Source organism: Phyllobates terribilis, unplaced genomic scaffold (assembly GCF_046119375.1).
Source record: "Phyllobates terribilis strain yellow unplaced genomic scaffold, ASM4611937v1 Scaffold_11__3_contigs__length_659146591, whole genome shotgun sequence".
NCBI lineage: Eukaryota > Metazoa > Chordata > Amphibia > Anura > Dendrobatidae > Phyllobates > Phyllobates terribilis.
The window spans coordinates 397304553-397318471 of NW_027362771.1; the positions used below are offsets into that span (position 1 = coordinate 397304553).

Sequence of the window (13919 nt, forward strand, 5' to 3'; positions counted from 1 at the left end):
ATAAAAGGGGTTGGGACCATCAGTTGTGTTGTGCAGAAGTCTGGTGGATACACAGCTGATAGTCCTACTGAATAGACTGGTAGAATTTGTAATATGGCAAGAATAAAGCAGCTAAGTAAAGAAAAACGAGTGGCCATCATTACTTTAAGAAATGAAGGTCAGTCAGCCCGAAAAATTGGGCAAACTTTGAAAGTGTCCCCAAGTGCAGTTGCAAAAACCATCAAGCGCTACAAAGAAACTGGCTCACATGAGGACAGGAAAGGAAGACCAAGAGTCACCTCTGCTTCTGAGGATAAGTTTATCCGAGTCACCAGCCTCAGAAATCGCAGGTTAACAGCAGCTCAGATTAGAGACCAGGTCAATGCCACACAGAGTTCTAGCAGCAGACACATCTCTTCAACAACTGTTAAGAGGAGACTTTGTGCAGCAGGCCTTCATGGTAAAATAGCTGCTAGGGAACCACTGCTAAGGACAGGCAACAAGCAGAAGAGAGTTGTTTGGGCTAAAGAACACAAGGAATGGACATTAGACCAGTGGAAATCTGTGCTTTGGTCTGATGAGTCCAAATTTGAGATCTTTGGTTCCAACCACCGTGTCTTTGTGCGACGCAGAAAAGGTGAACGGATGGACTCTACATGCCTGGTTCCGACCGTGAAGCATGGAGGAGGAGGTGTGATGGTGTGGGGGTGCTTTGCTGGTGACACTGTTGGGGATTTATTCAAAATTGAAGGCATACAGAACCAGCAAGGCTACCACAGCATATTGCAGCGGCATGCTATTCCATCCGGTTTGCGTTTAGTTGGACCATCATTTATTTTTCAACAGGACAATGACCCCAAACACACCTCCAGGCTGTGTAAGGGCTATTTGACCAAGAAGGAGAGTGATGGGGTGCTACGCCAGATGACCTGGCCTCCACAGTCACCAGACCTGAACCCAATCGAGATGGTTTGGGGTGAGCTGGACCGCAGAGTGAAGGCAAAAGGGCCAACAAGTGCTAAGCATCTCTGGGAACTCCTTCAAGATTGTTGGAAGACCATTTCCGGTGACTACCTCTTGAAGCTCAAGAGAATGCCAAGAGTGTGCAAAGCAGTCATCAATGCAAAAGGTGGCTACTTTGAAGAACCTAGAATATAAGACATATTTTCAGTTGTTTCACACTTTTTTGTTAACTATATAATTCCACATGTGTTAATTCATAGTTTTGATGCCTTCAGTGTGAATGTAAAATGTTCAGTCATGAAAATACAGAAAAATCTTTAAATGAGAAGGTGTGTCCAAACTTTTGGTCTGTACTGTACTTTTCCTCTGATTGTTCCACTCCTGGTTTTGGCTTACAAATACTGATGTAAAATACTGACCACATACTGAACATGTGAACGAGGCCAATGGATAAGTGATAAGTTATTGATTGGTGGGAGTCTGACTGCTGGGACCATTTAAAAATGGGGATAAAAGTTCCACATTCTTCCGATCGGTGCAGTTTCCAATGCTCGGATTCCACCGATCAATAAGTTATCACCTACCTAACCTGTGAATCGGTGATAACTTGTTTTCATCAAAGAACTCCTTTAATGCAAACTACAGTAATTGTACATCCCAGTTATAGTGGTGCACAGTAGATGTCCAGGAGCCGCCTGTGATTTACAGTCGTCACGCCACTATAACGGGGATAATGGCTAACAGGTATTTTCATATAGCTGTAGGGTGGGCCCCTCGGGTCAATTACCCCTGTGGGCCCCAGACACCCCAGTCTGACCCTGGTTGTTGTGTAAGATTTCATACTAGATGCCACTGTGTGGAAAAGCATAGCCTGCTGCGCTCCTCTATACAGCCAAGAAGGTAAGACCACATTATAGGTCTCCGAGCAGAAGGTCACTTGGTGAAAGACGGTCTATAGCTCAGTAAGGGTATGTTCACACAACATTTTTTTTCATATTTTTTCTTTTAGAACAGGTCTGCTCCAAAAGACAGCTGAAAAATTGCTCAGAAGATGGTTGAGTTTCTATTCACCTCTATTATAAAACAACTTGCTGTTCACACGTTCAGGCTTTTAAGTATCTTTTAGCCACTTCAGGTTTTCAAAAACCCCAAGAGGTTAAAAGAAGTGAGTGACCATTCTCCAGGCGTTGTACACTAATGAAGCATCTTCAAACTTTAGAACAGAAACCAGTGTGGAGGCTAAAAAGACCACAGATGTCTGGGCGACCTTTTGAGTGTTTTATGTTTTTTTGCCTCAAAAACAGCACTTATTTTATTCATTAATTTATGTGTTTAATAAAAACGTTTGAGTTCACCCCCCAAAACAGAGCTAAAAATAAGGGTTACAGAAACTAACAAAACAGTTACTGGATAAAAAAAAACCCTCCATCATTTTCCAACCTGGTTCCGACTTTACAACCCAGTCATTACCAGACAACCTGGTCCCCACTTTACAACCCAGTCCCTACCGGACAACCTGGCCCCCACTTTACAACCCAGTCCCTACCAGACAACCTGGCCCCCACTTTACAACCCAGTCCCTACCGGACAACCTGGGCCCCACTTTACAACCCAGTCCCTACCAGACAACCCAGTCCCTACCAGACAACCTGGTCCCCACTTTACAACCCAGTCCCTACCAGACAACCTGGCCCCCACTTTACAACCCAGTCCCTACCAGACAACCTGGTCCCCACTTTACAACCCAGTCCCTACCAGACAACCCAGTCCCTACCAGACAACCTGGCCCCCACTTTACAACCCAGTCCCTACCAGACAACCTGGGCCCCACTTTACAACCCAGTCCCTACCAGACAACCTGGGCCCCACTTTACAACCCAGTCCCTACCAGACAACCTGGGCCCCACTTTACAACCCAGTCCCTACCAGACAACCTGGGCCCCACTTTACAACCCAGTCCCTACCAGACAACCTGGGCCCCACTTTACAACCCAGTCCCTACCAGACAACCCAGTCCCTACCAGACAACCTGGTCCCCACTTTACAACCCAGTCCCTACCAGACAACCTGGCCCCCACTTTACAACCCAGTCCCTACCAGACAACCTGGTCCCCACTTTACAACCCAGTCCCTACCAGACAACCCAGTCCCTACCAGACAACCTGGCCCCCACTTTACAACCCAGTCCCTACCAGACAACCTGGGCCCCACTTTACAACCCAGTCCCTACCAGACAACCTGGGCCCCACTTTACAACCCAGTCCCTACCAGACAACCTGGGCCCCACTTTACAACCCAGTCCCTACCAGACAACCTGGGCCCCACTTTACAACCCAGTCCCTACCAGACAACCTGGTCCCCACTTTACAACCCAGTCATTACCAGACAACCTGGTCCCCACTTTACAACCCAGTCCCTACCAGACAACCTGGGCCCCACTTTACAACCCAGTCATTACCAGACAACCTGGTCCCCACTTTACAACCCAGTCCCTACCAGACAACCTGGCCCCCACTTTACAACCCAGTCCCTACCAGACAACCTGGGCCCCACTTTACAACTCAGTCCCTACCAGACAACCTGGGCCCCACTTTACAACCCAGTGCCTACCAGACAACCTGGGCCCCACTTTACAACCCAGTCCCTACCAGACAACCTGGGCCCCACTTTGCAACCCAGTCCCTACCAGACAACCTGGGCCCCACTTTACAACCCAGTCCCTACCAGACAACCTGGGCCCCACTTTACAACCCAGTCCCTACCAGACAACCTGGTCCCCACTTTACAACCCAGTCATTACCAGACAACCTGGTCCCCACTTTACAACCCAGTCCCTACCAGACAACCTGGTCCCCACTTTACAACCCAGTCATTACCAGACAACCTGGTCCCCACTTTACAACCCAGTCCCTACCAGACAACCTGGGCCCCACTTTACAACCCAGTGCCTACCAGACAACCTGGGCCCCACTTTACAACCCAGTCCCTACCAGACAACCTGGGCCCCACTTTACAACCCAGTCCCTACCAGACAACCTGGGCCCCACTTTACAACCCAGTCATTACCAGACAACCTGGGCCCCACTTTACAACCCAGTCCCTACCAGACAACCTGGGCCCCACTTTACAACCCAGTGCCTACCAGACAACCTGGGCCCCACTTTACAACCCAGTCCCTACCAGACAACCTGGGCCCCACTTTACAACCCAGTCCCTACCAGACAACCTGGGCCCCACTTTACAACCCAGTCATTACCAGACAACCTGGGCCCCACTTTACAACCCAGTCCCTACCAGACAACCTGGGCCCCACTTTACAACCCAGCCCCTACCAGACAACCTGGGCCCCACTTTACAACCCAGTCCCTACCAGACAACCTGGGCCCCACTTTACAACCCAGTCCCTACCAGACAACCTGGGCCCCACTTTACAACCCAGTCCCTACCAGACAACCTGGGCCCCACTTTACAACCCAGTCCCTACCAGACAACCTGGGCCCCACTTTACAACCCAGTCCCTACCAGACAACCTGGTCCCCACTTTACAACCCAGTCATTACCAGACAACCTGGTCCCCACTTTACAACCCAGTCCCTACCAGACAACCTGGTCCCCACTTTACAACCCAGTCATTACCAAACAACCTGGTCCCCACTTTACAACCCAGTCCCTACCAGACAACCTGGTCCCCACTTTACAACCCAGTCCCTACCAGACAACCTGGGCCCCACTTTACAACCCAGTCCCTACCAGACAACCTGGGCCCCACTTTACAACCCAGTCATTACCAGACAACCTGGGCCCCACTTTACAACCCAGTCCCTACCAGACAACCTGGGCCCCACTTTACAACCCAGTCCCTACCAGACAACCTGGGCCCCACTGGACACACTATAGGGCACATTCCCTATTGCATTGGACAAGGGGCTGTTTGGGACTCGCAGCCCCATTCTCTTCTGCACGGGGTTTCTCCCTCCTCCCACAGATCACACTGACTGCATATCTAATGGCAGCAAAGCTTCTGACAGGTGAGCGCCACAATTGTGTAGCCGCCTATGAGCCGCAGCTTGTGACTGCCCGGAGAGCTGCCTGCCTCTGCTATGGACACAGTCACACCCATCATCCTCGTCTACTACTGTACCGACATTCCAAACCGGTGACTCCTCCACACTACAACTCCCGGCGTTCTGTGCGCGCTGGTTTCAGGGCGTGTCTGCGCCTGCGCTCTGCAGCAGCCGGAGCAGCTTGCTCTTGCAGAGTGTATCGGTTGGTGGGTGCTGGCGGCTTCCTGACTGAGGTCTGAGGTGCTGGGAACGTTACACCGGGTAAGACGCTGCTGCCGCTGTTATGTACATGACGTGTGCTTTACGGTTGTGACCAGAGGGTGGTTTACGGCAGTGGCAGAATGAGCTGCAGCCGGGGGGAACTTGTCCCCAACTTCGGGAGTGTGTCAGGAAGTGTGCGGCGGTGACACAGCCCTGATCGCACCTGGACTCACAGCTGCGGGCTGGTAGTGGCAACCTGTGCGGCACCTGTCAGGCTACTGCTCTCTGGTGTCAGCCTGTGGGGTGAAGACTGGGCGTGTGTGTGAATAGTGCTGGTCCTGCTCCAGGGTTGACAGCTGGCCACATGTAGGTGCTCTGTCCGGCTTCTTATCAGTACAGGTGGGGGGACCAGAGCACGGGCGCACAGGTGGTGGTGGTGGGGGGCACCAGGGCACGGCGCACAGGTGGTGTGTGAGGGGGGGCAGTGCACAGGTGGTGGTGTTGGGGGGCGCCAGAGCACGGGCGCACAGGTGGTGTGTGAGGGGGGGACCAGGGCACGGGCGCACAGGTGGTGTGTGAGGGGGAGACCAGGGCACGGGCGCACAGGTGGTGTGTGAGGGGGAGACCAGGGCACGGGCGCACAGGTGGTGTGTGAGGGGGGGACCAGGGCACGGGCGCACAGGTGGTGTGTGAGGGGGAGACCAGGGCACGGGCGCACAGGTGGTGTGTGAGGGGGGGACCAGGGCACGGGCGCACAGGTGGTGTGTGAGGGGGGGACCAGGGCACGGGCGCACAGGTGGTGTGTGAGGGGGGGACCAGAGCACGGGCGCACAGGTGGTGTGTGAGGGGGAGACCAGGGCACGGGCGCACAGGTGGTGTGTGAGGGGGAGACCAGGGCACGGGCGCACAGGTGGTGTGTGAGGGGGAGACCAGGGCACGGGCGCACAGGTGGTGTGTGAGGGGGAGACCAGGGCACGGGCGCACAGGTGGTGTGTGAGGGGGGGACCAGGGCACGGGCGCACAGGTGGTGTGTGAGGGGGGGACCAGGGCACGGGCGCACAGGTGGTGTGTGAGGGGGGGACCAGGGCACGGGCGCACAGGTGGTGTGTGAGGGGGGGGACCAGGGCACGGGCGCACAGGTGGTGTGTGAGGGGGGGACCAGGGCACGGGCGCACAGGTGGTGTGTGAGGGGGGGACCAGGGCACGGGCGCACAGGTGGTGTGTGAGGGGGGGGGACCAGGGCACGGGCGCACAGGTGGTGGTGGTGGGGGGGGTGCCAGGGCACGGTCGCACAGGTGGTGGTGGGGGGGCGGGCGCCAGGACATGGGCGCACAGGTGTGGGGGCCAGGGTATGGGTCAGTGCCCCTTTGACTTGGAAAACCTGGATTAGTATTTTTTCCGCTCGGAGCTATGTTACATATGCACCATCCATCTAACCTGACAGTAACACTTGTACCTATTACATAGTGATATAACCTATGGGGTGGAGAGCCCCTGTGCACAGCCTGTGTGCCTGTATTGTAGGTGTGCCGTAGATCAGCTGTACACCCGGCCGACCTGTATTCTCATGCATTCATTGCCATGTGTGATTACTACCAGTACATATGTGCTGCTCCATGTCATTCCAGAAAATGCACTGCTGCCACATGGGAAATACAGGTCCCGGAGACCATGGCAAGTTTTTAGGACCAGCAGATTTGCCCCAATATATGTACATATTAGTACTGACTATTGATGGGTGGGGAAAATAAAGGCAATGGAGCTGTTGCCGCCGGTGTGCAGGGAATAGGACATGGAGTATTCTACAATTCCTCCATTACCTTATTAGATATTGATATTCTGTTACAGAGAGAACAGTTTTAGGCTACGTTCCCACTATCCGGCTATTGCAGCGCTTTGGACGCAGCGTATTTTCACTTCCTCCAAAACGCTGCCTTCTAGTCACGCAGTTAATCTGCATGTATTCACTGAACCATGCGGAGTTACTGCATCTAATATTCTATTGTGGAAATTTTTGTAGCAAAATTTCAACAGAAATTGACATGCTCGGTGAGTTTATGCAGCGTCAGATAGAAGCACAGTGGGCATGGGATTTCTATAAATCCATCCACTATGCTTGTAATGTGGAAAGCAGCGTTTTGGACAGAGCGCAGGTGAGCTGCATCCAAAACGCTGCAATTCCTGATCGTGGGAACGTACACTTACAATCTTGGTCCTTGCAATAATCAGGATTACATTTTAGGCAAAACTTCAGGCTAATATTTTGGATAATGAACAAGATCCAGACTCTTAGCAGCATGGTCACAATCGGTGGAAGGAATGGGGGATTATCTTGAACCCTAGGTCCCTGTGAGCAGTGATGGTCCTTGTGGTCACCAGGCAGATATGAGCCTTCTGTCTGTAGTTGGGATGAAACTTCTTACAGCATGGTTGCTGCTCTGAACACCACATTTTGTACTATTTTGAGTTCAGTATATTATATTGCTCGTTTTGAAGTGTTAAAAAAAGTTTAGCCTAGAATGTCAGGGCGCTATGCTCCAGTTTGTGTCCATTTTATGTATTGAATTGTATTAGTGCTGGTAGCTATCATAATGAAAAGTAAGGCGAGATGCACGCCTCCGTGTGAGTGTTCCATCCCAAAGAAGTCAATTGTTTTTTGTTTTTAAAACACTCTCCTCCCCAATGTCTTCCTAGTAGCATCCATTTATTTCTCATCCCTTTTTTCACCCTGAAGCAGGTAGACTATCTAGACTTTTTTATCCATTGTATCAGTTAAAAATGGATGAGACCAGGATGGCACTCCAAAGTACAAAGTCACAGATTCCCCCCCCCCCCCCCATAAACTTTAAGGCCACGTTCACACGTTTAGTATTTTTAAGCCATTATCAGGAGTGGGTGATAAATGCAGAATTGGTGACTTGTTTCTATTATACCTTTTCTCTGATTGTTCCTCACCTGGTTTTGGTTCCCTCTCCTGAGAACGAATACTGACCAAATACTGAAAGTGGGGCCGTGGCCTTACACTTTTCCTCTGATTGTCCCACTCCTGGTTTTGGCTTACAAATACTGATGTAAAATACTGACCAAATACTGAATGTATGCACTTGGCCTATTGGCAATGTCTGATCCGCAAAGTGGATGAGAATAGGACACAAGACCAGAGACATGGACCTGTCTTTAAAATTGTGTATGGATCAAAATACCAGATAGCACTAGGAGGTGTCACCCGGTGTGGCTGGAGTGACTCCATGCTCCCTTCCTGCGGGTGCTATGCCCAGACTATTGCAGTGGCATCTAGTGTGTGCCGCCTATTGAAATGCATTGAAGGGGTATTCTGAGTAGCGAATATGGACATCTTAGAGGGGGGTTACTGAAGCCTGACACAAAGCAATTAGATTGTCTGCTTGACACTGTAATTAAAGAAGGTGCATTTAGTTTCTGACATGCCTGTGACATGATTTTTGCAGCAAATCAAGCATCACCATCTAGAAGTTTGAGTCGGGGCTCATATAGCAAAAATCACCATGTAGACCCCAGTGTAAGGCTGTAGTAATAGCAGTCGGTGTTCTTGCATACTATCTCTGTGCATTATCCATCTGATCATTTTGGCAACATCTTAACAGGACAGCACCCACAGTCACCCCTAATACACTGTAATCAAGCCAGTGTAGACAGAGAATTGCTGACTGCTTGTTGCTTGGCTGATTATTAGGTTTATGGTCGGCTTTTAACAAGAGGTGTTGACGATTGAAGCCACTCCTGTCATGGCTGACTGGCAATAAAGCTTTTTCACACCAGCATATTCTGCAAAGTGTATATGTAACAGAAGATGATGTCTTTTTCGCTGCTTCCACTTCTAATATATTGTCTTTTACAGTTTATCCATTAATTCATTATTTCTTCTAATAGTAAAAGTAAGTTGAGCCCTTAAACTTGCTGGAGAGACATTTAAAGGAAAAACATATCAGTAAAACCATTTCTTCCAAGTTTATGATCATATACAGTTATGGCCGTTTTGGCACCCTTGAAATTGTTCCAGAAAATTAAGTATTTCTTCCAGAAAATTATTGTATTACACATGTTTATTTCCTTTGTGTGTAGTGGAACAACACAAAAAAGAGGAAAAAAAGGCAAATTGGATATAATTACACAAAAAAAAACAATGTGCCAGACAAAATTGTTGGCACCTTTCCAAAATTAAGGGTAAACAACTTTGTTTTAAGCATGTGATGCTCTTTCAAACTCGCCTGTGGCAAGTAACAGGTGTGGGCAATATAAAAATCACACCTGAAACTAGATAAAAAGGAGAGAAGTTGACTCAGTCTTTGCATTTTTTGTCTGTGTGCCACACTATGCATGGAGAACAGAAAGAGAAGTGTCTGAGGACTTGAGAACCAAAATTATTGAAAAATATCTACAGTCTCAAGGTTACAAGTCCATCTCCAAAGATCTTGATGTTCCTTTTCCATGGTGCGCAACATAATCAAGAAGTTTACAACCCATGGCACTGTAGCTAATCTCCCTGGATGTGGACGGCAGAGAAAAATTGAAGAAAGGTTACAATGCAGAATAGTCTGGAAGGTGGATAAGCAGCTCCAATCAAGTGCCAAAGAAATTCAAGCTGTCCTGCAGGCTTAGGGTGCATCAGTGTCAGCGTGAACTATCCATCGACATTTGAATGAAATGAAACGCTATGGCAGGAAACCCAGGAGGACCTCACTGCTGATATAGAGACTTAAAAAAGCTAGATTGCAGTTTGCCAAAATCCTTCTGGAAAAGCGTCTTGTGGACCGATGAGACCGAGATGGAGCTTTTTGGTAAAGCACATCATTCTGCTGTTTACCGAAAATGCAACGAGGCCTACAAAGAAAAGAGCACAGTACCTACAGTCAAACATGGTGGTGGTTCAAAGATGTTTTGGGTTTGTTTTGCTGCCTCTGGCACTGGGTGCCTTGAGTATGTGCAAGGTATCATGAAATAAAGATTACCAAAGGATTTTGGGTCTCAATGTAGTGCCCAGTGTCAGAAAGCTGGGTTTGCCTCCTAGGTCTTGGGTCTTCCAGCAGTACAAAGACCCCAAACATACTTCAAGAAGCACCCAGAAATGGATGGCAACAAAGCGCTGGAGAGTTCTGAAGAGGCAGTCAACGAGTCCGGACCTAAATCCCATTGAACACCTTTGCAGAGATCTTAAAATTGCTGTTGGAAGAAGGCACCATTCAAATACACTGCTCAATAAAATAAAGTGAACACTCAAATAACACATCCTAGATCTGAATGAATGAAATATTCTCATTGAATACTTTGTTCTGTACAAAGTTGAATGTGCTGACTACAAAATCACACACAAATCATCAATGGAAATCAAATTTATTAACCATTGGAGGCCTGGATTTGGAGTCACCCCCAAAATTAAAGTGGAAAAACACTACAGGCTGATCCAACTTTGATGTAATGTCCTTTAAAACAAGTCAAAATGAGGCTCAGTATTGTGTGTGGCCTCCACGTGCCTGTACGACCTCCCTACAACGCCTGGGCATGCTCCTGATGAGGTTGCGGATGGTCTCCTGTGGGATCTCCTCCCAGACCTGGACTAAAGCATCCGCTAACTCCTGGACAGTCTGTGGTGCAACGTGACGTTGGTGGATGGAGCGAGACATGATGTCCCAGATGTGCTCAATCGGATTCCGGTCTGGGGAACGGGCGGGCCAGTCCATAGCTTCAATGCCTTCATCTTGCAGGAACTGCTGAGACACTCCAGCCACATGAGGTCTGGCATTGTCCTGCATTAGGAGGAACCCAGGGCCAACCACACCAGCATATTGTCTCACAAGGGGTCTGAGGATCTCATCTCGGTACCTAATGGCAGTCAGGCTACCTCTGGCGAGCACATGGAGGGCTGTGCGGCCCTCCAAAGAAATACCACCCCACACCATTACTGACCCACTGACAAACCGGTCATGCTGAAGGATGTTGCAGATCACTCTCCACGGCGTCTCCAGACTCTGTCACGTCTATCACATGTGCTCAGTGTGAACCTGCTTTCATCTGTGAAGAGCACAGGGCGCCAGTGGCGACTTTGCCAATCCTGGTGTTCTGTGGCAAATGCCAAGCGTCCTTCATGGTGTTGGGCTGTGAGCACAACCCCCATCTGTGGACGTCGGGCCCTCATACCACCCTCATGGAGTCGGTTTCTAACAGTTTGTGCAGACACATGCACATTTGTGGCCTGCTGGAGGTCATTTTGCAGGGCTCTGGCTGTGCTCCTCCTGTTCCTCCTTGCACAAAGGCAGAGGTAGCGGTCCTGCTGCTGGGTTGATGCCCTCCTACGGCCCCCTCCACGTCTCCTGGCCTATCTCCTGGTTTCGCCTCCAGCCTCTGGACACTACACTGTCAGACACAGCAAACCATCTTGCCACAGCTCGAAATGATGTGCTATCCTGGATGAGCTGCACTACCTGAGCAACTTCTGTGGGTTGTAGAGTCCGTCTCATTCTACCGCGAGTGTGAAAGCACAACCAACATTCAAAAGTGACCAAAACATCAGCCAGAAAGCATTGGTACTGAGATGTGGTCTGTGGTCCCCACCTGCAGAACCACTCCTTTATTGAGTATGTCTTGATAATTGCCAATAATTTCCATCTATTGTCTATTCCATTTGAACAACTGCATGTGAAATTGTCAATCAGTGTTGCTTCCTAAGTGGACAGTTTGATTTCACAGAAGTTTGATTTACTTAGTGTTGCCTTTATTTTTTTGAGCAGTGTATGAGAGACCTGGAGCCTTTTACAAAAGAAGAATAATCCAAAATTCCAGTTGAGAGGTGTAAGAAGCTTGTTGATTGTTATAGAAAGTGAATGATTGCAGTTATTCTAAAGGATTTGCAACCAAATATTGAGTTGAGGGGGTGCCAACAATTTTGTTCAGTCCATTTTTGGGGTTTTGCGAGAAATTATGTCCAATTTGCCTTTTTTTTTCTCTCTTGTGGGTATTGGAAAAAAACACACAGAAAATAAACATATTGCAATAATTTTCTGGGAGAAATACTCAATTTTCTGGCAAATTTCAAGGGTACCAACAGTTTCGGCCGTTAATGTATAAAGCTGATGACATAAGAGAAATAGAATGACTAATCCTCATACTTCTCTTCTGTAAATTCGGCTTGTACAAGATTGGGGCAGCACGGTGTTTGTGTGGGTTTCCTCCGGGTACTCTGGTTTCCTCCCACATTTCAGACATACTGATAGGGAATTAAGATTGTGAGCCCCAGTGGGGACAGTGATGCTTGTCTGTAAAGCGCTGTGAATATGATGGCACTATATAAGCAAAGCATAATAAATCAAATAATACAAGATGCCACAGGGAGCGCCAGACTGGAGGTGCAGACAAACTGCATATCTACTCTACAAAAAACAAGACGTGTCTGTCATGGGTACAAGGCAGCAAGAGTGTGCATAAAATGCTTAAATGAGCAGCTTTTTAAGAATCGACCATGGGCAACTTTTTTTTTGTCTAGCTTTTTTTGTGGTTTTTGCCTATCCTTCATATGTGCCTAATTTTTCTTTTGATTTTTGTGTTGGCATATATATAATATATATACAGTACAGACCAAAAGTTTGGACACGCCTTCTCATTTAAAGATTTTTCTGTATTTTCATGACTATGAAAATTGTACATTCATACTGAAGGCATCAAAACTATGAATTAACACATGTGGATTTATATACTTAACAAAAAAGTGTGAAACAACTGAAAATATGTCTTATATTCTAGGTTCTTCAAAGTAGCCACCTTTTGCTTTGATGGCTGCTTTGCACACTCTTGGCATTCTCTTGATGAGCTTCAAGAGGTAGTCACCGGAAATGGTCTTCCAACAATCTTGAAGGAGTTCCCAGAGATGCTTAGCACTTGTTGGCCCTTTTGCCTTCACTATGCGGTCCAGCTCACCCCAAACTATCTCGATTGGGTTCAGGTCTGGTGACTATGGAGGCCAGGTCATCTGGCGTAGCACCCTATCACTATGTTAATTCATAGTTTTGATGTCTTCAGTGTGAATGTATAATTTTCATAGTCATGAAAATACAGAAAAATCTTTAAATGAGAAGGTGTGTCCAAACTTTTGGTCTGTAATGTGTGTGTGTGTATATATATATATAAATAAATAATAATATTTTGTATGTTTGGCGTTATGGTTTGGGATTTCCAAATGTTTTTCGGCCTATTCATCGATTGTGACTTTTTAAAAAGCTGCATAATTTTTCAGCAGATATGCTCCAATCCCCCACGCCCCCAACCCCTTGGAGTGATTTCATGTGTACCAATGAGTTTGTCACAAATTTTGCACCATTTTAGTGGAACATCCAACTTTTTTGGGGCTAAAAATGTTAAAGACCAAAATAAAGAATATGTTTGTGTTTGCACAAAATTCATAAACTGAGTTTGTCATTTAGATTAATTTGCCACAAAAAAGTCAACTAACACAACAACAAAAAAGTAGAAATGATGAAACGGTCCCTTCCTCTCTGTTGGACTTGACCCATTGCATTTGACTTTTTAAACATACACTATACATCTCTATACTGTGCCTGGCATTGGACTGAACATTTGACTGCTCGGCCCTCCCTGAACTCTCCTGATGATGCTGATTGAGATCATTTTGATGGGTGTTCACCCTGTGCTCCTCTAGTCTGAGAATGAGGAAGGACTTTATCC

The 13919-nt window shown here is 48.0% G+C and overlaps 1 protein-coding gene across 2 annotated transcripts in view; it reads left to right on the forward strand.

Moving 5' to 3' along the window:
* The first annotated feature begins 5112 nt into the window (after window positions 1-5112).
* LOC141166396 (tropomodulin-3-like) overlaps window positions 5113-13919 on the forward strand; it is a 65557-nt gene continuing 56750 nt past the window's right edge. For both annotated transcript variants that reach the window (XR_012251287.1, XM_073653042.1), the window contains exon 1: window positions 5113-5267. The gene's annotated coding sequence lies outside the window, so the exon portion shown is untranslated. The remainder of the gene's footprint in view (window positions 5268-13919) is intronic.